The 24,403-nt window shown below is 37.1% G+C and overlaps 1 protein-coding gene across 19 annotated transcripts in view; it reads right to left on the bottom strand.

The window, feature by feature from the left end:
• Positions 1 to 24,403, bottom strand: part of NRXN1 (neurexin 1) — a 633,366-nt gene that overhangs the window by 258,447 nt on the left and 350,516 nt on the right. The window lies entirely within an intron of this gene.

The raw sequence follows: 24,403 nt of genomic DNA, 5'->3' as shown, positions 1-24,403 counted from the left end.
TGGGTGCGGATGCGTGAAAGGGAGAGGGCGAGGGGTGGGTGTGAAAATGCCTTTTTTCTTTCTTTCTTTCTTTCTTTTATACCCCTCGCATTCATTTCAAACGCAAAACCGCTGCTGTTTGCTGAGGTACTTTCTAATTTGCGCGGATGCGATCCAAAGTTGCAATCCTTACTCAGCCGCGGAGGCTGTAGGAGAGGAAAAGCTTTTCATCCTGCTCTGCTTAGCCCAGCAAGGGTCATTCTCCTGGGGAGAGAGGAGAGCCCCAAAACCCCGAGCTGAGCCGAGAAAGCGGCTGCAGCCCCCACCCTGCCCCGAGGGGATGCAGATTTCCATCCCCAGGCTGGAAACATCGCCCGTCTGCAAGTATAGCAGAGGTGTTGGGGCAAATTGTAAAAACCCTTCATGCAACGATGGAAGCACTCCAGGGAAACAAACAAACGGATTAACCAACAGGCTTAGCACCCAAACCTTTCCCGGGCTTCATGCAAGTGCATGTTCTGCCCCGCTAACCCAGTGCTGGCCTGCAAAACAGCAAGACAGTGCTTAAGAAACTCAGGGACTTCTCCCACCTGTGCTTTTAGGAAGCCTTTGTTCAAAAGAAATGAGAATCTCACATTTCCAACTTATCAGCTTGCAACTGCTGCACACTGTCACCTCTCCAAAAAACAAACAAACAAAAAAAGCCACCAAAACAATCGACCAACCAACAGCAAAACCCCAGTAAAACAGTTCATGGTTTAAAAACAAAATCCAATACAATAAAATCTCTCAAATAATTCCTCAAAGAAACACAGCCTAGATTTGCCAGCTCCGCTAAAATTCAAGCCCCCAAAGTCTATTTATTGTTCCTGAAAGTAATGCACATTAGGAAACTTATCCATACATACTACTGTTTTCTTTGAATCTGACTCAGAAAACAAAATATTTCATTCACCAGAACCAGGTTTTTGGTAAACTGTTGGCAAGTTGCTTTAGAAGCATGCAGTAGTTAACTGATTGTTCTTAATGACAGTAGACAGCCTACAATATTTTGAAAGACATACACTTTCCTGCAATAGGAAGCTGCACTGCCAGCCGTGTAACAGTACAGTTGGCACAGTGAATCTCAGCTGGCAAATCCTCCTTAGGCCATCTCCTGCTTGGCTCTTTTAAGGCCCCCATCATGAGCTCTGTTCTGCTATTGCTCAGTGGGAGTTTCCCTTTTGGCATCCAGGAAGGCAGGGCTTTGCTGAGCGGTTCCTGTTAGTTGTAGCCTTACAACGGATCTTTGTACAGAATCCTTCCAACCTAAGCTTAGTTTGTTGAACTAAAATCCAAGCTTTGGTGTGAACACAACCGTAGGTCTTCATATTCTTTGTCTTATTAGGTACATTTGTTGCCTGAGTACCTTCATCTAAGTGTTTACTCAATCTGCCACCTCCATCACGGTGGTATGAAGTATAAAGGTATAAAGTATTTAAATACCAAGGACAGATGAATAAAATGTTTACGTACTTCAGAAGTACTTCATTTAATATTTAATTGAAGATAAAAAGAGTGTTAAAGTGCCCACATTATTAAATGTATATTTACGCAGTGCATGCACGTAATTGCCACTAAGGTTTCTAGTTCAAATTTCGGCTTGGAGACTACTTAGAGCAGTTCTTTTTCCTTTTCATTAGATAGATTGTATATCTGGAAAAAAAAAAAAAAATCTCTAGAATAGCAGTGATACACGGGCACAGGCTGCCCAGGGAGGTGGTGGAGTCACCATCCCTCAAGGTGCTCAGGAACCATGGAGACATGGCACTGAGGGACATGACAATGAAAATGGTAGGGATGGGTTAGCAGATGGACACACTGATCTTAATGATCTTTTCTGTGTGTTTCTGTAATTCCTTGATTATTTTTAGGTGTTACATGGTCTTAAATGCTATTTAGGGGCTTCTAAATTGGTGGATTATTTTGCTGCTGAGGACACAAAAGCCAATCTCCACAACCCTACTTAGGCATCTTATTTAGTTACTTGGCAAAAATGTGAATGGCACAAGCCTAAATAGGCATCTTTTTCTAGATCTGGCCATGTGCTCCTATATGTGCTAATTTTAATGTACTCTCTAATTTTAATGACACTTGGCATTTTCCTGGCTCTGCACTCTGAACCATGGAAATAAATGAGGAGACTATCCAAGTTTCAAGGAAGCAAAAGGTGATCTAATGCAGTACATGGGTAAGAAACAGGGTGAAAGAATTTGTGGAAAATACACAAGAAGATGGATGATGGAAAGGATAAGAAAGGGAAAAGGAGGTTGAAGAATTAAATGTGCATGAAAGCAAAAGAAGGATGGGAACAGAAAAGCAAAAGAAGGAAAAGTGAGGAAATAAAATCCTTTCTTGATTAGGGCTTTTTTTTTTTTTTTTTGTAACAAGCACTTCTTTCTAATTTGAAGCAAACCTTGGTGGTAAGATACTTCTGGTCTTTTCATGTTTTATTTAAAATTCTTAATTGGTAGCCTTAGCACTCAGAGTTAAGCGTTTTAATGAAAAGTAAAAGTTGAAAGCATCTGCAAGTAAACAGTATGAAAACCAATGGTAAGCACAAATAATTTTCTTATTTAAAATACTTTCTTTTTTATCCCCTGCTGACATAAGAGTGAGTCTGAATCTCCGTTAGTTGAGGACTAGTTGAAGTTGAAATAATCTGACTGCAATTCCCAAGGGCACGGAATCGTGTATCCACCATGATCATATTGTGGTATCAGGCTGTGAAGGCCTCACCCAAAGAAGGAAGAAGAGGAACAGAAAGGCAGTAAACGGAGTTTGGGTAAACAAATAAATGTCCTATTAGAGGCATAGCAAATAAGCTGTGACAATAAACTACAGTGATCACACGGTAGTTTTTGGCATTTTGGAAATGTGCCCAAACCTTAGCTCAGTGAAGCTAATTTAATGGAGTTGTTTTAACCCCATTTAACACTTACCCTATGCAGGTCACATGGATAGTAAATGTGACTTTTAATCAAGTTATCTCTACCAAGTGCTCTATTAATACCAGTAGCTGCCTAGGTTTATGAGCAAGAATGTCCTTAATTGTACAAAGGCATCTTTTCCTCGTTTCTTCTACTGAGCTATGCCATTATCCTATAAATGCCAAATGCTCCCAACTAAGACTTACAAAAACAAAACGACTACTTCCATGAGTATAATTTACATTATTTCTCTGAATAAAATGGACTATTTCTTGCTGGTACAACTTTATGTGCCTATATCCTGATTCTTGTCAATATAGTTACATCAGTTAAGATAAACAACTTGGCAACACCAGCAAAGCTTCAGCGCAGACCGTGCCTTAGGCTGGCAGAAGTTGTCAGTTAAATTCAGGGCTACTTTAGGTTAAGTGCCTTCTTATACAAGCAGACTTCTTTGCCCATCTCTGTTCGCCAGAGATGAAACCCCACACTTTATACTGCAACTTCTGGGCATAAACTCCTGAAGTTCAAATACGTGTAGCAAATTTGGATAGAAGAAAGCTCTAGAAACATGTGTTTGTATTACAGAGAATGCTGTTCAATGAACACTCTAACACATTTCCTGTGTTTTCCTACTGTAGCATTTCTCTGCTGCTATGGATGGAATCACATTTCATTTCAAAACTTATGGAAACTGTGATTGCAATTAAGCAGGAAAGAATTTATGTTCTTACGTCTGACAGACAGTAAATTGGAGAAAATGTGCAAGCTATCAGGTTTAACCTATCAGCAGTTATTGCTATGAACTCTGATGACTTTCAGGACCTTTAGCCAGGATCTTCCAACACTACAGATGTCGCATTTTCCATTTGAAGTGTTAATTTTCCTCTTTTAAACAGGAGAAAGTGCTTATTTTAAAAGCCAATGAATTGCAAGATGCAGAACTCAGGCCTGTCACCAGAGAATAAGAATCACAGCCAGTTTGTGTCCTAAATCCACGTAATTTAGGGAAAGGGCAGGAACCCTTTACTTTGGAAAGGAAGCCAATACAGTTTATCATATGAACTACTTGGAGACTTGGAAAGTAAAAGCATAATTCTAGGAGAGATAGACGGAGTATTTGTGTAGTTATAAAATGCACAGAAAATCTAACATTTGGTAGTAATCTAGTTTTTCTTTTCTTTTCTTTTTTTTTTGGTAGATAAATTATATAATATAAAAAAAGTTGACAATGGAAATACTTAGTTTGCTTTCCTTGTAACATGGGTATTTTCTCTCTATGTATTGTAAAAAAATAAATCCCTCCACAGCTAATAAATCTTTCTGACCATAAATCTGTTCATCCAAATAGGCTTAAATCTTCATATTAAATGTTTCTTGAATAAAGAGAGCAATCATCTCTTTCTATTCCTTGTTGTCAAAAGCAAGCTGATTTTGTTTATTCCTACCAAAACCACTCATAAGCCACATCCTTTCAGTTCAGAATAAAAGGGACTGGTTGGAGAGCATTTTTAACAAGGAGCTGACTCTGAAAGGAAGCTCCCTCTTGGTTTGAAATCACCCTGGTTGGTCCATCAGTCTGCAGGGCACTTTGCCAAGTCCATGCACTGTTCCTTGCATTAGCCCTGCTTTGACTTGCTGTCAGGAGGATGGCTCATATTCCACTGGAGTTGTCTTTTGCTGGCTGCCAATGCTGTAATGCCATTCAGTTTTGTGTTTTAATTTCTTTGTCTGAATTTGCACAAAGGGTGCTAACACTTTGGCTTGGTTCCCCTTTTCATTCCAATACAAAGCCATGGGAATTAAGGCCAAATCCACATGTATGTACATGGAGACATTTAAGAAATTCATTGTCCTGTGCAAAGCAGGGCAGGTTATATTCTCTGTGGACTACTGCACTAGAACTTAATTCTATAGGCAATTAGGCAGCTGAAAACTTGCAGAAGCCTCTGATTTCTACCAGTGCTGCCACAGGAATTGGCATTGCATTGCTGCAGGACAGGGAGATCCTTGACTGCAGCTTAAATGCTACTAAATGGAAATCAGCAAGTGCTCTGGACAGGGACAAAAACCAAACAACCAAAGAAGAACAACAACAAAACCCACTCTAAAATAAGTTGCAAATTAGTCAACATGATGTTTGATGAGATCAGTGGTAGATGCCAATAACAGAACCCAGAGTGGCGCTGTTCTGCATCCAGTACAGCATACAAAGAATAAGTGAAACGTATTTATAAAGATCTCCATAAATAAGAGAAGTCTGTGTTTTTGGTTGTTGTGTAGCTCCTGTTATGATTTACATAACAGCTGGGATATTAAGTGCCACATCAGGACCAAGCTAAAACTAAATTCCAAGTGTGATGGCCCTAAGATGGGAAATTGAATTTGAAGAGCTTGCAATAGAAAGCTGATCATCTTTTCTTTGGTGGGAAGCCCACAGGTACAAGGGAGAGACCTAAATGATGAAATGACTAAAGCTAAGAACAGTCAGGAGACATGGTCTTATTACAACACACCCAGAGGAGGGTCACAGGAATCATCACAGGGCTAGAACATCTCTGTGAAGAAAGGCTGAGAAAGTTGGGTTTGTTAGCCTGAAGAAGAGAAAGCTGCAGGGAGACCTCATTGTGGCCTTCCAGTACTTAAAGGGAGCCTCTAAACTGCACATTAGGAAGAAATTGTTTATTTGGAAGATGTTTAGACACTGAACCAAGTTGCTCAGAGAAGCTGTGGATGCCATATCTGGAGGTTTTCAAGACCAGACTGGATGAGGCTTTAGTGGTAGGTGACCCTGCTAAAAGCAAGGGGCTGCAATTGGATGGTCTGTGAGATCCTTTCCAACTCATACATTCTTAAGCATATTTTCCTGATATGATTTCTAAGGTGCCTTCCAACCTGGTTTGTGATTATTTCCCCTATCTTTCTAGTCCTTGGAAAAGAAGACGATGTATGGTGGAGTCCCACCCCACCGCCTTCCTTAAACATATTTGTCCTGTAACAATTTTAACAGAAAGAAAATGGTGAGGAATACCTTGCTATCATTTTGTCCACTCATCAACACACTGCTTCAGATCCCAGACAGCTGTACTGTTACAGATCGAATGTAGAAATGACCACAGTTAAATGCAGAATTGTAAGAGGACACCATTAACTTTTGGCATTCATAACTTTAAAGTGTCCAAATACTTATTTAGCTTTAATCCTTTTGTTTGTTTGTTTTAAAGAAAATGCATCATCATTCTGCAGAAACTCTGCTTGTAGTGCCAAGAAAATGTCTATAGCTGAGTTATGAACCTCTGAACATGCAGGTTTAAAATGGAAATGCTGACAATCTTAAATGCAGTGGCAAAAATACTGTCACTACAATAATCCTTGTAATCTAATATATTAGCCCTGGGGGAATGCAGAATTCAATTGCTGGTCTTAGACAGCCTTTCTGAGGTTCAATTCAAATTGCATAATTATTCTATATCCTTCAAGTTCTTTAAAATACATTCCAAATGCAGTATTGTACATTCCAAAATATTTATTCTTCAGAGATTGATTTGACTTTTTTCCTCCTTCTTTAAAGAGAGATATATGACCTCAGAGGCAAGCGAAAAATCATTAATAAAGTTTACAACGTGTGACACTCTTTTGTGTATGAAAGACTTACTTTCTTCCAGATTTTCTCAGTTATGTTGCCAAGATGATTCCCCCAGAGAGCTGTGTGTTTATCTTGACAGGTGTCAGTGAGATCTGCCGAGTCTCAGCGGAATTGTTACTGGTTGCTTTGAGGTACAGTAGAAAACATTAAGTCTGCAAACTAATGAACTTAGCTTATTACATTCTAAATAAAATAAACCACAGACTAACCTGGATTACTCTGCTAATGTCTTTCTAATGAAGCTTTTATTGGGCATATGGTGTGGCCTTGCTATTTTCCTCATCTAGCTAGCACAAGCAAAACCTCAAAATAAAACCTACACGTTCCTTTTCCGTTGTATCAAAAACTCACTCTGATTATTATTTTCAAATTGCTATTTTGCTAGCATAACCTCTGATTAATTTACAAGACTAAATGGATAAAACAAATTAAAAAAAAAATCAGATAATTATAAGAAGCAGGAATCACTGTTAGTAGAAGAGGAAAACACAATTTCTGCTGTTACAAAGGGAAAAATATAAACCGCAACTGCTAAGTTTTAATTACTTTAAAATGCATTCCGTGACCTGTCCTGACAATAGCAGAGAATCACTAACTAAATGCTCCAACTTCTGAAGTTAAATTATCATTCCTTAGCTACAGTCTATTAGCATTTTCCAGCCCTGAGCTGTAACATGCCATAATTTCATAATGCATATTAGAAGCAATTAAAACAATAGGTGCTTTAACAGAAAAAAAAAGAAAAAAAAAAAAAAAAAAAAAAAAAAAAAAAAAAGAGTTCTAAGCAAAGTGAAACAAGATAGCATAATTTCCAGCGAGCTACGCCTTTTGTTTCTGTTATAACTTACTGTCTGCCTGTGTACATACGAGATCAGAACAGAAGGAAAGGCACTCTTTAGTTACATTCATCTTCTGGGAGCACACTGCCCAATTTAGGTGTAAGCTTATACCAGCAACCCGAAGAACAGAAAAACCACACATCTTCAGCTTTGATTTACTGTTTCAAATCATTAATTTCATTTTTCTGTTTCCTGCATACACTTTTGCTTTGCTTCCATATTTTCAGAAGCCCTTTTGAGACAAAATAGCCCAAGCTCCCTCCTCCCTTTATTTACTTCAGCAACAAATTAACAGTAAAGTTTTCACAGAGGATAAGAAAGTAGATACAGTGAGAACATAAGGAGAACACAGTTTTTCTTTTCTTCAGCACCAGCAGCCAGAAACAGTATGAAAGCAATGGATCATGAAGAAAAGCAATTTCCTACTTCAGGGATTAAGCAATGCCTTCTTTTGTAATCTTAAACGAAAGTTCTAGCTATTTTTTTTCCCTCAAGTAATACCGATTTCTTTTTTTCCCCCCAATCTAAATAAATATTCACCAGAGAAGCTGTAATAGTCGCAAACACATCACTTTTTAGCCAACGAACAACACAGATAAAACCCTTCATGTTGCACTTCTTTGAGTGGGACTATCGGTAGCACAAGAAAAATTAAGCTACTACACAATCCATAGATAGATAATTAACTTAATGATGGAGAATATCCAGTGGTACATGTGTCCTGTTCTTTTCCTAATGACAACGATAGGTGATTTTAATAGAGAAAATACAGATAATTTGGTTGAAGTATTCAAATAAAGGCAGGTACCCATATAGTACTGTCACAGTACATTTTGCATCCAGTTCTGTGAAGATACGTTGCTAGGCTATAAGGTGATATACTACATATACCTGTTCTTTACCCTCTGTTAGCATGGATAAGATGGAAGTCCTATAGCTGTTTCTGTCAGACTTGGGGCAAATTTGAGCAGATCACTACAAGCCATTAGCCACTTAATAGCTAATTGACAAGCCAAGTCAATGTTATCAGTCATAAGGATAAAGATTATTTGCATGAGTAAGGCTGGGCAGAATTATACTCTTACCACCAATGCTGAAAGGTTTCAGCTGCTTTCATCTTCAAGCGTTATTAAACAGTGCATTGCAGGATCAAGTCCTCTGCATGTATGAATTTGTAACTATAAAGCTTTAGTGAACACTCAGTGTGGAATTAGAGCTGTGTTAAAAACTGTGTTAAAAATACTGTGTTAAAAACACTTTGAGATCACTTCATAATAAATGCCAATGTTTGGAATAATTATAGATGCGTGGGCCTTCCTCAGTTCTTACACATAGATAAATGGGAATCCTGTGTATATTTGATCACCTTTGCTTAAGGGGGCAGGTTGCACGGGGAAGAATGGTCACTGTAAGTTGACTTCATAGGACCAAATCTGTTCTCCTTAACATATATGCAACTAACACTTGCAAGTGGGAAAAGAATGGAAAAAGAAAATCATTTAACTCATGCCTGTGTCTTGTTTTTTAATGAATTAAATATTTTCTTAGCTAAGACAAGGCAACTCTTATACAATTAAAATGAAGAGTCACAACCAACTTATCTTTTAAAACCAGGTTATGGCAGGAAAGAAGATGCAAGGCTTCTCAGCCGACACTTCACGGCCCTATCAACACTCACCTAATTTTACCTGCTCGTTTCAGTGAATAGGAAAAAATACATCATGCATACATATTTTTAAAGGCTTAGAAAGCTAGCAGCTTTCAAGGGGGTTGGAGATCCATTATCCTTGAGGTCCCTTCCACCCCTGGCCATTCTGTGATTCTTGGATCTAGTTTTGATTCTGAGAAGGACAAAAAGGTCCAAAACATATTCTTTAAGACTGTGTGCATGCAAAAACTATTATAAATTTAAGTATAAAACATGGGTGTATTGCTGGCCTTCTTTGCTTATGTAGTTCAGCATTACTGCCCAGAAAAGCTTAGGGGCATATTACATATTGGCTTTTCATTAGGAAGTTTTCAAAAACCACACTGAACCACTAGCCTATAAAAGCTCTTCCAGATTTAACAGGGTGTCAGTTCCTGGAGCTGTTTTTTTTCTTTGATGCACACTGAGTACTGCCAGTAATTTTAATCAGAATTATGCCATGCACTGGAGGAAGACAATCTCATAATTTGAATTATCACGGTTTTTCCACATCCCTGCCTCTTGCAGCAGTGCTGTTTTGTCAGTGGAGTTTGTACTGCGCAGGCTACTGATTTGTGGCTGCTTTGTTTAAAAAAGCTTGCTAACAGTCTTTCTCATGCAGATATATCAAAGTGCTTTGCAAAGCATTGAGTGGAGCAAGAAAGAATTTCTAGTGAAACTTTTCTCCATTTATAACATGAAAAGATCTCAAATTTTTTGTACTGAAAAATAAAGGATACATTAGAAAAATTAACACATCACATTTTAAGATTATTTTGAAAACTATGCTCCCTTCCAACATTTTTTATGCCTTGGTTTAAAAAAAAAATTAAGATGTCTTTTTTCATCACTATTTTTTTTTAGCTGGGGCTGAACACATTTTCTCCCAATTGCTTTTCAGAACTGCCTCTAAAGTCAAAACTAGATAATTGCTATAGCTGAAAATCAGGGCACTTTACTCCATAAAACTCCTACTCTGAGTAATACTCTGCAAGCCTTCACCTCATCTTCACTCAATTCCTACTGAAGAAGAACAAAGTACTCAAGGTACTGAAGGAAGGTTAAATGTTTATATATAAGCTTACAATGCTTGTTATTGAGTATATTTACGTGGCTCCTGTAAGCTAGCTTTAATGAAAATATAATCTCTTTTTTTATGAGAAATATGAATCAGTGTTGCTACATTTAAACTAAAAGTATTGGTGGTAAAGCTCAGTGTGAGATGGGGACACACAACCCACGTCAGATTAGATGGTCAGATACAAACCATCTCTGTGTCAAGAACCTAACGCAGATACACTCTGCGTGTGGGTATGTTAACAGGACACATGCTTTACATTTGGTTGCATGAAAAGATGATGTAATATGCCTTTGGTCCTATAGCCTAACACAAAGCTTGGGATCAGGATCCCTGTTTCTTGCTTTCCCACTGCAGCATTTTTGCTTGTGTTATACAAGACAACTAACCCTGTTTTGGCTAAGAAAACTTCCCCATTAAAATTACAGTCACAGAAGAGGTTTATGAAGTAGAGAATACATGACATGGTGCTGCATTCTTTCAGGCTCTAATATGTATGCTCTGGTAGAAGCTACAAAATGAGAGCTGAAGGACAGGGTGTTGGGTGGTTTTAGACAATGACCTGAATGGAGCTGACAGGAGACAAGGACCTGGACACAATCTCAGTGCTAAAAACATTCCAACAAAATCCATGCGAGCTATGAGTTATTAGAAACTATTCTTTATTCTCACCTACTTCATACTAATGATCAATTTATCGTTAATGCAAAAAGAGATTTAGAACAATGTTTATGCCATTAAAATAAATATCCATTAGATATACAGCACATCCTCCGACTACATTTCCTTCTTGTGGAATTCTTCCAGAAAAATGGATCTATATATGGCATAATGCAATTATACTTAAATGATAATAAGCTATTGAACAGGGGGAAACAATTTACAATATTGAAAACTTCTAAAATTACTTCTCCCGTGAAAGAGGGCTTCAAATTATGCAATATACTATAAGAAGATGTTTTTTGGTATGTAAAATATATCATTAGTTGGTGTTTCTTTTTTTCCCCCTTCCTTCAAAGGACATTTATAATGTGTAAGCAATACAGCAAAGGCTTTCTTCCACTGAAGAATCTCAGAGATAAGCAGATTAATTAGATTAGCTTTTCAGAAAGAAAATTCTAGTTACGCATTTGAAGAAGTTTGCTTCTTCTATTGCGGTACTGTTAGGAGTTGGGAAAATGCTGAATGTAGAAATAAGTAGCAGCAGGGAATTCCTGCACTATTCAATACAGACCCACACAGTAAACAACAGTTTTTTTCTTATTTGCTAATTTTTTGCTAATCTAATCCTTTCAGGAAAAATGACAAATTGCTGTACCTCCAAGGTTCTTGGTTTCAACAATAAGATCAGCAGATGTCACAGAGATGTCTAGCCTTAAGTTCATAAGCTTCATTAGAAATTTTTCTGACCTATCTGAATATAAACACAAGGACTGAGAAAGACCATTACTTTAACAAGCTTGGACATTATCTTCTTGATAAAAGGATGGAATTTCCAGTGGTTGGTGCACTGCATGAGAACACTCCTAAACTGCTGAATTCTTATCATAGATACCTTGTTGTGGTAAACAATACACTTATTTTCCTTCAAGATGAAGACTTTTTTCTGTGCATTTTCAATCAATAAATATCCAATAAATCTTGATTTTTTATTTTACCTAATAGATATTTGGGAGGGTAAAACGAGCAGTACTTGTTTACTTTTTAGTGCCTGGTTTTAGTGAGTGCCTCCATGCTTGAACATAGCTCAGGGTGACACTATGAGTTGGCATCTGCTCACAGTACATTGGAATGTGCAAACACAAGCATAGCCTGCAAAAATATGAAGTCATTCTTCCCCTCAGCTCAGCATTAATAAAACCTCAGCAGGAATACGAGGAACAATTTTGGATATCGCACTCCAGGAAGACATGAGCCAATTGAGAGAACAGTGAGGAGAGCAACATGACCAGAGTCCAGAGAATATGAGCTGTGCTATAGCTTGAAAGGATTGAGCTAAAGAGGAGACAACTGAGAGGGAACATGATAATAGCATTCAAATATATAAAAGGAGGTTTCAAAAGAATAAGGAAATAACTTGTTCTCAATAATGATAATGGATAGGACAGAAAGAAATGTGCTATATTGCAGCAATTAAGATTCAGGGTAGATATTATGAAAGCCTCTACAGTAAGGATAGGGAAGCGGCATAAAAGATTGCCTAGTAAGGATAGGGAAGCGGCATAAAAGATTGCCTAGAAGATGGTAAAATCTCCAATGATAGAATTATTCAGAACATCTCAGACGTAAGTCTTTCTAGAACTACTCAAACATAATTGATACGCTTTTGTGACCAGGATGACATCCTGCAGTCCTGTTCATTTTCCTATTTCTATGGATAAGACTCCTGTCTGCAATCATTTCCACTGCAAATTATTACACCGGAGAAATGAAAATATTTTCCTCCACAGAGGTGGTAAAGAAATAAGTAAGAGTATACTTCTTATCAATACCCTCTTATTCCCTATAGATGATGTTACTAGAGATGACAGGCCTATTTGTCAGCTTGAAACAGCTCTTAGAAAACAAACAATGAGAAGAACAAACCTTATCTAGACCTACAGCAAAGAAATGAATTAGAAAAAAAAAATACTACCTCAGCTTAATTTTCTATTCTAGATCATGAACAAAACAAATGAATTCAAGAAAGAAGAAAATGCATCAAGCACAAAGACTGTAGGTGAGTAGAAAAGAAAGAAAACTGCATCATGCACTTTTAGTTTTAGAAGCATGCCCCTGTGGTGTGTGAACATACAGCTGACATATACATTATATATCTGACATTTGTGCCTGTGTATTCATGCCACTTTTTAACAGTGTCAAAAACTGCATGACTAGACCTTGCTTTCTAAGACTGGACCATATCATCATCGACTGGTAAAAAGGTTGCATGTTCATGTTTGATAAATTACACACATGAAATTAAATACTCTCAGGCTCAGTGGGCTGAAGGGTATTTGTTAAATAGTTGTTTTCATGGACTTTAACCTTCAATCATACTGATTGGAAAACTTTCAGCTTCAAACCTTTTAATACTGTACTAAATTACAATATTTTATTGAACAATACTCTCAACAACTTTCTCTAAATGCTTTTTTTTTTTTTTCCTCTGTAGCTTACCCCTCAGTGGTTCAAATAGTCTGATGTCCTATCTGAACTTACATATGGGCATTTGCATGCCTAAAATGAAGAAGCTCTTGGTGTACAGATCAGTGAACCAGAAGATGACTGAAATAACTTACTTTTAGATTTCAGATTAAATCTTCAGTAAAATTCATTTGCTATAGCTAAGAGGGAGAGAACTGCATTCTCAATACAAGAGATCTATTGTTCTTGAGGATTGGAAGGAGTAGAAATTCCTACTCCTTTGGAATACTCCTTTGGAAGAAATTCTTATTTCTTCCAAAAATTCTCTCTGCCGGTTACACTTTTGATAAGTCTACTAACATGCACTGTTTCATCTTGCTCTCCATGGTCAGCAGCATTGATGGAAAGAGCAAGAGGATATTGCCCCAGCAAGTTACCTACTACTTTCATTTCTTCTGTTTCAAGAAGACATTGCCTTTTTGCCATCGCGTAAAATAACTTAAGATTTGTCTCCTGTTTATTAAATTCATTAGAGATCATCATGACTATTGAATTTCTTATCAGCAGGACACTCTCTTATCAGTAATTCCCCTTCTACAGTCCTTCAGAGAAATGATTTCCTTTGATTCTTTTTGTAACGGAATCCCCACAGTTTGAAAAATAAAGCTGTTGCACCTAATTTCTCCACTGCTGAAGCTTGCGTTTCTATCCAGAAAAAAAAGAAAATGTCAGAGAACACATCTCAAGCATGGGAGCCTTTCCAGACCCCTTTTGCATTACTTCCTTCACAGTACTTTTCTACAGTTTCCTAAATACAGATCTAGAAACAACTGATCTTCGTTTATGCTTCTATTGCAGATACTTCACTAGTATAAAACGTGTAAGAAACATTAAGCATATAAGCAATACAACAATCATAATGAAAATAATAAAAGGAAAAGACATAAACAAACAAAACCACCCAAGCAGAACAGTTGGATAAAAATAAACTTAATTAAAGTCACAGCTGCAATGTCATAACATCAACATAATCATCAAATTCAAGAATCGGCATCACTAGTGGATCGTTTGTCACAAGATCTGGGAAACACTGAAGGTATTGAAGGGTTATATGCAAAAAATAAGATCAGAGAATGAAAAGCAGAGGACACAGAAACAGAAATCCACAATATAAAACAAAAAAAATCAGAACAGCTGTAATTCTGCCAATGGACTCGAGTGACTGCAGAACGTGTGATATCAAAACCTGGTCATTTCCAGCAGTTTATTCTCTTAATATATTTATGAAATAGATGTTAAAATTAAGTGTTAACCTTCTTGAAAAAGAGTCAAGCTTTTTACATCATACTTCAGAAAAGCTTCAGTACTGAAATGGAATACATTTCAAATGGAAAGATCAAAGTTATCTCATCCCATCCTAGAACACAGAAAGTAAGACATTACTTTAGTCTAGAAGGTTTCTGATCCTGATTTCTAATACATTGGAAGCCTGACTACTTTCCATGATGCACAAAAGTGTACACAGTTTCATTGATTCACAACTGTCCAATTAAATATAATTTTTGCTTATTGCTCTTGAACAATGAAGATTTTTATATAGCTGTTTTCCCTCTGGTTTTCAGTAAGCCAAGCAGCACTTGTTTCAACAGAACATTATTATGAGTTTCATTTCTTTCCAAATGCATTTTCCAGTGGATAGTACTTTAAAAAAAAAAAAAAAAAGAAAAACCCACAAAACAAGCATATGAACATAAAAATAACCCACATCAATACAACTGTGTTGCACTGCTTACCCCCCTACAAAGAGAAGGCTTTCCTGCCTTCTTGAGAATTCACCTAGACTGCAGGGTGAATATTGACTCCTGGACTGATCATCATAGCTGTAAGATTGAGCATGGGACCACAAAACAAGGAGTGAGTGAGATGTGTGTGTGTGTAGATGCTTGCTTGCATGTATACCCAAAAGAGAAAAGTAAAAAATCTGGACTGGGGCTTGCATATCAACTGTAACATTTCAGAGGCTCTCAGCAATCCTTAAAAAGGTTCTCCTCATAAGCTTTCATGCCCAAGGCAATAAATATTGGCATGATCTCACATTAATGACTAGTATATTAAATGGAAAATAACACTATTTATAGCAAGGTTTTAGCTTAATAATCATAGAATACTTAGGCTGGTATAATCCTTCTTTACTAAATACATTCTTGCAGCTTTGTAAAACAGCTATAACATATTTTAAGTATCCAGAGCTACTACCAAATGATTAGCAATATAAAATCGTATTGTAGAACAGTTCACTGGAAATTATTATTTATTTATTTTTTAGCCTTAGAATGGTTTTGAGGTAACAATGTTTGTATCAGACTTAAATTGCTGATAGGCCCTACAATTGCACCAATCTTTTTCTCTTCTCTACCCCCCATTTTTAAGGTTTCTTAAGCTATCATTTTGGGAATCTCTCACATTCATTTATAGCAGGTAGTAATATAAAACACATTTACCGTGTATATGAATATAATTCCATAATCTTCTGTGGAGAAGGACCTATATACTTCCATAAGATGGTCCTTAAGTTACACATCTGTGCTTTTCAGTGACTTAATATTTCCTCAAATTCTAAGTGTTTAAAATCACTTCCTATTAATTAATTCCTATTTATATTGGCCTGTTGCCATACAAACCCCAGTTAATAAACTTTACTCATCTTTAAAGTGCAAACACTATAATCCTCATTTTCAGCTAGAGAGTAACACAGTTTGAATTTAACCAGGGTAACAGGAAGTTGCTATTTTCAGAATATGAGATTAGGAAAAGGAGCTCAAATCACAGCTAGAATAATTTTAGGGATCAAAATTATAAAATACATATGGAAAAATGCTGAACTGATCCAAGTTAACATACACAGTTTTTTCAATATAGCAGTAGCAGTTGACACAGGAAGAGCAGCTGGCTGGCAAGTTAACTAAGTAGAAGCATAAACTCAATTTTGGTGTGTATTAAGTATGCCTGTTAATGTAAGAAAGTTTCTACATTTTACTGAAAATAGGCAAACTGTCTTTATGTGGAAAAGCAAGTGCAGATAAAATTTAAGCCAAATGTTCACCAAAATCTAATTTTATACAATCCTAGTGCCATGCAGATAATACCCCAAAGAAATAGTTCTTCTGTCTTAGTAGAAGGATATGATGCCTTTTGAGTTACAGCCCGAAAGGTCAGCCATATCCTGGGCTGCATCATTCCCCTCTGCTCTGCCTTACTGATAACCCATCTGGAGTACCACATCCAGCTTGTGGCCCCCAGCACAAGAAGGATGCAGAGCTGTTAGAGTGGGTTTAGAGGAGGGCTGTGAAGATATCATAGGGCTAGAGAACCTCTCAAAGGAGAAAAGCCGAAGAAGCTAGGCTTGTTCAGCCTGGAGAAGGCTCAAGGGAGACCTAATTGCAGCCTTCTAGTACATAAAGGGAGATTATAAACAGGAGGGAGAATGCCTTCTTACATGGTTAGATTGTGATATGATAAGGGGGAATGGTTTTAAACTAAAAGAGTAGAGATTTAGGTTGGATGTTAGAAGGAAATTCTTTGCTCAGACGACACTGAGGTCCTGGTGCTGCTGCCCAGAGCTGTGGGCGACCCATTTCTGAAGATGCCCAAAGCCAGGTTGGATGGGTCCTGGGCAGCCTGGTCTAGTGCAAAGAGTCTGCCCATGGGAGGGGAGACTGAAACTGAGTGGTCTGTAAGGTCTCATTTGGTGCAAGCCATTCTATGATTTGAAGGCAGACTATCATGCTATGACAAAACACATTTATCTGTAAAACAATGCAAAATGAACTGTATTACAGTATTGATTTGGACTGAAAGCAGCATTACCAGGCTATTTTTTCATTAGAGATCTTTCCAAATTTCCTAGGTTCCTTCTCCTCACCCCCTCCCCCTTTTAAAGATTTTCTGCTAATAAGCTGTACAGATCTGTTTGTACAGGGTGGTAACACAACTTCGTTACTGAAAGTTTTTGGGTTTTTTTTTTTTTGGTTGCTTGGGTTTATTGTTTCTTAAGTTTTCTTTCAATCTATCATTTAGAGGGTCAAATTCTACTTCAAGCACAGAAATGTATACAAATGTATACAAGAATACTCAGGTCAGGAAGGAGTTCAATGGGCTTTTGGTTGCATTCAAGTCTACAGGCTCAGCTTCACTGGCCACAGAAATCAAGGCACACCCAGAAGTAGTTTAGCCCTGCAGACAGGATGACAAAATAATCTGGAATTTGAAAGACTCATGAGTTTACTAGTGGGATGCTATCTGTATTGCATTCTGCTCCCTTTTGTATGGAGGTGGTATTTTTAGTTCAATGCCATAAGTTAAAAGTTTCTCTTTGACTGCATATTCAAATAACTCTGAAAATGCAATGGGGTGAAATGCAGCTAGAACAGACAAGAATCCTCCAGGCTTAGCTAAAATAAAAAGAAAGCAATCTACCTTACATTTGAAAATGAAAAATCAGCCCCAGTTACTTGACAGGTTTGGAAATCATATTCAAATCCCCAAATGCTTTGCTATGAAACCCCGACAACTGACTGGAACATAAATACTGTGTTAAGAAACTTTATAGTAAACATACTAAATTGTATTATTACAGCATCATCTGACTACAAAACACTGAAGAGTACTAAGGAGTTAGAGTCTAAAAATAATGTAGTCACTGACACAGATTAACTAACCATTAGTAGTTCTTCTGTGAAGCTTCTGTTACCAAATCTCACAGGTCATTCCATTAGTAAAGCAGTATTCTCCTGTCCTGCCATATCAAATACAAAGCATTGGGAAAAAAATCTGACAGATTGCATGAGGAATAAAAGTAATCATAAAAATCCTTCACTGCTTCTTATCACCTTAATACGATATTTCTTTGCATACGCACAGACCTGATGTAACCAAGCCAGCCATCCAGGAGCGAAGAGAAACACCAGCAGCACTTCTCAGTTGGGTTTCAGTGAAAGTGATATTGGTTGAAGGGTGCTGAGAGACAATTCCCATTTGTTGTCTTCTAATGGTTTGCACACCTTTCAGTAGAGAAGATTCAGGCTCATATCTTCATTTTTTAAAAATTAACAGAATCATAAAACACATCGAGTGCTGCAGGTGTAGTTTCTACTCCCACCCCCTTGAAGGGCTTACGTGCTTATATCAGGTCTCTTTCACACACAGAGCCATCACCTTGAGATAATAAAAAAATCATTTAGGTTGGAAAAGACCTTCAATATCATCAAGCCCAACCATCTACCTGACTGTCACTAGAGCCCCATCACTAAACCACGTCCCTTAGCACCATGTCCTCATTTTCTCCTAAATACCTCCAGGAATGGCAGCTTCACCAGTTCCCTGGACAATTCCTTTTCTTGACTACCCTCTCTGTGAAGAAATTCTTCCTAATGTCTAATTTAAACTCCTTTACCACAACCTGAGACTTTCACTACAAACTATCACTTCTGACCTGAACATGTAACAGATTCCCTCTCTATCTTCTTCTCCCCAGGCTGAACACACCCAGGTTACTCAGCCTTTCATGATATGTGAGGTGCCCCAGGCACTTAATCATCTTTGTGACCTTGTACTGGACATCTTTTAGTAGATCCCTTTCTTTTTTGAAAGGAGGAACCCAGAACTGAACACAGTACTCTCTATAGGAGTGGTCTCACCAGAGCAGAGAGGAAGGATCATCTCCCTTCCCCTTCTAGGCACTCTCTTTTTAATGCACCCCTTCTTGGCCACAAGGCTGGGTCAGCCACCCCGTTGTCCTCCAGAACACCCAGGTCTTTCTCCACATAGCTCCTCTCCAACAGGTCATCCCCTAATCTGTACTGATGCATGCAGTTATTCCTCCCCAGGTGCAAGACACTACACTTGCTCTTGTTAAACATCATCCAGTTCTTTCCTGCCCACCTCTCCCAGTCTTGTTAAATGGTAGCACAGCCTTCTGATGTGTAAGCCACTCCTCCAGCTCATTAGCAGACTTTGAGTGTGGACTCTGTGCCTTCATCCAGGTCTTTGATGAAGGTGATGAACAAGACCAGACTTAGCAGTGACCGCTGAGGAACACCTCTAGTTACAGCCTCTAATCAGACTGTGTCACTGATAACAACCTTCTGAGCTCTGTCAGTCAGCCAGTTCTCAATTCACCTCACCATCCACTCATCTATCTCACACTTTCTAAGTTTCATAACAACGTTGTGGGTGACAGTGTGAAATGCCTTGGTGAAGTCAAAGTACACAACATCCACTGCTCTCTCCTTGATCACATTTCTGTTGCCTAACGTAATGCAAGCAAATAAAGCACCAATAAAAAGAGATAGCAAAAAGTGAAAGGGAGGCTCACCTTCAGTTCAGTTAGTGATGCAGTCAGAATAATTGACAACTGAAGAGAATAGGACTAAGCTCTCCCTAAAGGACATACATGCTCTTTTATGGCCTTTTCAAAGCAGTACTGTTAATTTTAATGGTATTTTAAAATCTTTACATACTTGCAAACTAGTAAAACACATCATGAATTCCAAGGAAGTTTTGAATTAAGGAATCAGTAGGTTTGTATTATAAAATATTTTAACGAATATCAACAACAGGCAATAAATACCAAGTAAACTATAATTTTGAGAGATTTGTAGTGAACACAGAAAAAAATACAAAATACTTAATTATTCACTATGAACCTGTTTTAAAAGGATCTCTTGATTTCCACTCCCTCCAGCACAGAAATATGCAAACACAAACTAATTTTAACCAGACGCTTCAGGGAGATTAAAATGAATACAGCATTCTGCAAAACTTGACAAACAATAGATGCAAAAGTGAATACTTAAAGTCAAACCAATGGGTCAAAGTCTAATCTTCACCTATGTGAATTAGGATTTCAAGATGGAGTGTGATTTGTTTTAGAGCAACAATGAAAGCCATATCACTGATGTTGAAAGGAAAATATACTGAAGAATACTTTTATCCATCTATATGGCAAGATACTAAAATGCAAGCAGTGTGATTTGATTCAATCTGCATCAGAGAGGAGAAAACACAATAGCATCCTTTTATCAGCTAACCAACCACTAATAACCTTGAGACAAATTACCTGAGAATAAGTGCCTGTTGTAGCCACCTTCTTTTACGCTTTCTCCACAGGCAAATGCTTAGTCCTGTTTTGACTGTATGTATCTCACTAATCAGGCCAAGTCTGAGTATACTGAGTATCTGTGAGAAAGGTGGCTGTGAAACAGCTTTGTGCAGAAGTACCTACCTTTAAAGCAGCGTTTGCCTGTGCAGCCATATTCAAGCTAGGGCTACTTTCTGTAGCTGCAAATAGAGCTGAGCAAATAATTGATTTGCTGGCTTCTTTCCAAAGTCAAAAGAAATTATTGCCGTGGTTTTTCTAAAATTATTTTTCCTAGCCAAATGAAAACACTTAGTACTTCATCATTTTAGGCTTCATTGTACTCTGAAGGTTTCAAAAACACTGCCTTAAAAATAATGCTTTTGAAAGCTATGATTTAAGTGTAAATATATATATATTGTACATGATTTTAGCTGGTGCAATTTAAACTAATTTACACAAGCTAATGAATTGTTTCAGCTGGGAGGAACTCTAACCCTTCTTTTTATCTACCAGACTTTCTAGCCTACAGGAGCACCAGGTGTAGGTTCTGGACTTTGTTTGGCTTGCTGTATTTCTGCAGGGCAGGTTGGGCCTTTAATGGTTCATATTTGCCTGTGAACATTTGTTCCTTTATTGTCTCTGAAGATATAACCATCCGTACTGATTTGGGATATAATTGTAGGTAAGCATGGTGTTTGACCATCTGTTGCAGTATCTATAAAAAGATTTGTTCTTGTATAATACATTTAAATACCAATAAATAAAGTTAAAGAACTAAGAACATGTCAGTAAAGGAATTTCTGTGGGCTTAAACCTGTTCACTTTACTCATATAAACAGACCTACTATTTTGAAAGTGGCTTGCATATAATATACTGTACATCTTGCGTCTGTTGCACAGTGTCTGCAATATTTCAGCATATGTGGCACTGTTCTCCTTCTCTCCCCAGGCTTTATACATTCATATGTAATTTTCTGACATTTTTGCTCTTAGTTCCAATGTATTTTATTATGCTGATGCAAACCATACACTACCATGTAAAACAATAGTGACCAGAAGTTCAAGACAAATAACGATATAAATAAGGTGGGTTGTAAAAGAAAACAAACAGACACAAACTCCTTACTGTTTTTGATTTTACTCCTGTAAATAGAAACAAAAAATTATCAAGGGAGTAGAGAGAAGAGATCCAAGCTAGAAGATAATTCTATTATTCTTCTCTAAAGAAATAGAACTAGTCAACATACACTGTGGATAAATCTCCCACAGTTAAGCACTAAAACACTACGGAAAGCAGAGCTATCAAGAATCCCATCACTAAACCTTTACAAAACATGAGCATTTTTGCCATTGTGTGTCATTTCACATTAATAACTGTGGAATTTCTGTCACATTCACGAAAGATAAGAAAAGACAATCATCTTTAAACCTGGAAAAACTACAATAAGTTTGCATTAAAGTTTGTTGGAGCCTACCTGAATTGGTTCTACTTGCAAACAGATCCATGCTGGTCATCATCAACCTATTTTCAAGACTTTCTTTTTTCCAATAGGTAGATTTTTAAACAGGGATTCCTTAATTGTAACATCTAAGTTTGAAATAACCACTGATAAAATAGCTTATCTCAAAACAAAAGCTAATAATTTCCCTTTTCTGACCTTTCACCAAAATCACCTTTCAATAGTGACTTGGAATAAATGAGAAAGTTTGAAAGCTTATGATAGTATCAAAGAGGACTACAGACAGGGAAAAGAAACACAGCAAATTCCAGAATACAACTGAGAGCCTTCAGGATAGTGGAAGTTAGAGAATTAGAACCGATTAATGAAAAGCGCACTGTGATCTGAACCTGTGTCTACTCAGACAACTTAACTTGCTCTGAACTCTAAAATATTCCTTGACGTACCACCTTACGTTTGCTCAAAGACAAACCCAGCGTAATTAAGAACCTGTGTTCTAGAGCCTGAGCTCTGAATTCCTGGGGACACTGGGCAAGCATCTAAGACAGAATCTTAGTGCTCCCTACAGAGCTGTTTACAACAGAGCACAATTCAAGCTCTGAGCAGGGTTATGTACTAATCAGAATACATGCATGCAAAAAAACTGCCCAGAAAGCAAACATGTTTAAAATAATAATTATAATAAAACAACCCACAAGCAGCTAGCATCACTCTTTTCCTCTGCAATCCCTGATCAACCTATTCCTGTCTTTTTTTTTTTTTTTTTTTTTTTTTTTTAAGACGAGAATGTTCCCACATCATAACAAATTTCTTCATTCTAGCTTTCCTTTTGTGTCTTGGAAACTGTTTTCTAATCTACCAATGTGTGTCAGAAATATGAAGATTCTTTTCCATTGAAAAAATACTTTCAAGATCTCTGATGATGATCCATAATTTGCAAGCCATTTACCCAACCCTGGCATTTAAATTTGCTAAGTATTATTAGAGGAACTGGGAGCTGCTCTCATATTCCTCGATGTTGATGATATTAATCCTTCTGACATTATACAGTGAGTGATAGTCTGGAATGCAATATAAAAATAAAGTATGTAGCAAGGCTTAGTAAGAATAGCATAATTTTTATAAGTATCATAGAAATGTGAAATGATCATTGCTTGAAGTGATTAGAACACTGATGGTGTGCAGAGATAAAGAAGAAATTCTACTGAGCAGAAGCAGTGCTTAATCGGCTGGCTTTAATATATGCATGTCATACAACATTTTAACCCAGGAAAGGGTCCAGATGATGAAGATTAGAAGACACTCTCAGAAGTGTTTTAAAAAAAATAAAAAGCAACAAAAAATTCCATTCTGTTTGTGCATCTTGAAAGGTCTGGAACAAATTTGTTCAAAAAGCACCAAATACATGTTTCACAATTAATTAAAGACAGTACTTTCTGTGTGATTTCCAGTGCTTAAGTAAGTTGCTTCTGATCTGATCATAATAATCTGAATTACCCTTGGAACACAGTTTGGAAACAGTACCTGGTAAGTGAGAAAGGTTAAGCCTCTTAAGAATGCTCATGTTCTCTCTTAGAGTGAAACAAATTATATGAACTTTGGAAAAAGATGGCTACTTGAATTTTAAATTGAGATACCTTGATTTTGAGCATGAAGATTCTAAAATACATCCCAAAGAAACCTGGCAGACCCATAGCTTGGAAAGAAACAGTAAAATGTAAGGTAGTAATATGTAAAATGACACATTTTCTCATCCGTTTAATTGAGTTAACTGTACTAAACACTACACTTCTGGGCAGCTGGGAGATGGACAGCCAAGGAAATGGCTTCATTTGGTAAGAGATTATAATTTCAAATAAATTGAATAATTGCTTCTTTTTACATGTGAATATCTCTGCAGATTAATTTCAGCTTCTATTTAACAAGGCAGGTTATTAAACTTGCTTATCTAATTATCAAACAGTCGTCATCCTTGATAATCTTCAAGGTGTTTCTAATTTCAGTTATAATCTGTACGTCATTGATAAACCAATTACAGATTTTAGAAGTCAAATGATCATGAGAAATGAATAATCATTGGAACATTTCACAAATTCAGACATTTTGTGTAGTATGAAAGATTCAAACAAAACTATATACACTTCAAAACAACACTGCTAATCATACACATTACTATATATATAAAACCTAACTATAAAAGTAGGCTAACTGACAAAGTTATTAAACTGAAGCACTAAAGACTTCCACAAGAAGCTAGCTCACCAAGTAATTTTGTTACAGACCTGAAGAGAAGAGATTCATAATCAGCCCTAACAGAAGTTGATGAGAACTATCTACACAAAAGGATCAAAAGGAATTTGTGTTGAACTGTGTTTAAGGGTTGATGAGGGAAAATAATACTGGAATTGTTGACAAATGTCACCTGCAAAAAGCTAATCAATGAAAACTAACCGTGTTTAGACATTCTTGATCATAAATTCT

Source organism: Tympanuchus pallidicinctus, unplaced genomic scaffold, assembly GCF_026119805.1.
Source record: "Tympanuchus pallidicinctus isolate F22 unplaced genomic scaffold, pur_lepc_1.0 scaffold1, whole genome shotgun sequence".
NCBI classification, from domain to species: domain Eukaryota; kingdom Metazoa; phylum Chordata; class Aves; order Galliformes; family Phasianidae; genus Tympanuchus; species Tympanuchus pallidicinctus.
Note: the sequence above shows the minus strand (reverse complement) of the source record. Positions and strands in the feature narration are given on the sequence as shown.